This window comes from Phalaenopsis equestris, unplaced genomic scaffold, assembly GCF_001263595.1.
Source record: "Phalaenopsis equestris unplaced genomic scaffold, ASM126359v1 Scaffold186991, whole genome shotgun sequence".
NCBI classification, from domain to species: Eukaryota; Viridiplantae; Streptophyta; class Magnoliopsida; order Asparagales; family Orchidaceae; genus Phalaenopsis; species Phalaenopsis equestris.
In genome coordinates, this window is record NW_018206940.1 from 1 (window position 1) to 693 (window position 693).

Below are 693 nucleotides of genomic sequence, written 5' to 3' on the forward strand. Positions count from 1 at the left end.
CAACATACCATCGAATAAGCAGAATAAGCAAAATCCGAAACACCATAGTGAAGTCCATCAAAAATGAAAGCGAGAGCGTTAATGGGTTGGCTGGCACTGACAAACTAAAGCGAATTATAGAGCAATCTAACACTCCATATTAAAAAAGTTAATTCACTAGAGCGATGTAAAAATTGCTTACCACCACCCCACTTCTAACAATAGTTAGTAATTCTACATCCTTGGTGAATAATTCAGCAACATTGTCAAATGAGACAAAAAGAATTAGAGCTAGGGTGATTCCCATAAGAAGTCCAATCTGAGATAGAAGATGCATTTTCGTTAATCAATATGCAAAATAAATTCTTAACTGGAGGTAAAAGTATAACATTAAAAATAGTATCCAACTTGTATAGCATCAAAATATTAAACTATAAACAATAAAAAAGAGAAAAAAAATACCTTTAAGACACATAACGTAATTTCTTTCACTCTTTTGTAATCATGCTTTGCAAAAGAACTTGCAATCAATGCCTAACAAAAAAACAATCTAATCAAAACAAAAACCTAATAAGAGGATAGAAAGAGAAGCAAAATCTTCCAATACCGAAAGATATTATGCCAAATATATGAATGTATGTGATTGTGTGTGTGTGTTGTTGGGGCATTTACATACATGGCACACAATTCCTATGTATTTACGTATCTCACACC

General features: G+C 32.3%; 1 long non-coding RNA gene across 1 annotated transcript; it reads right to left on the bottom strand.

Moving 5' to 3' along the window:
- Positions 1-14: 14 nt before the first annotated feature.
- Positions 15-515, bottom strand: LOC110034422. The gene is made up of 3 exons (XR_002295055.1): positions 442-515; positions 182-298; positions 15-104 (listed from the first exon to the last, which is right to left on the bottom strand). It is a non-coding gene; the product is annotated as an uncharacterized LOC110034422 (long non-coding RNA).
- Between the last annotated feature and the right edge of the window lie 178 nt (positions 516-693).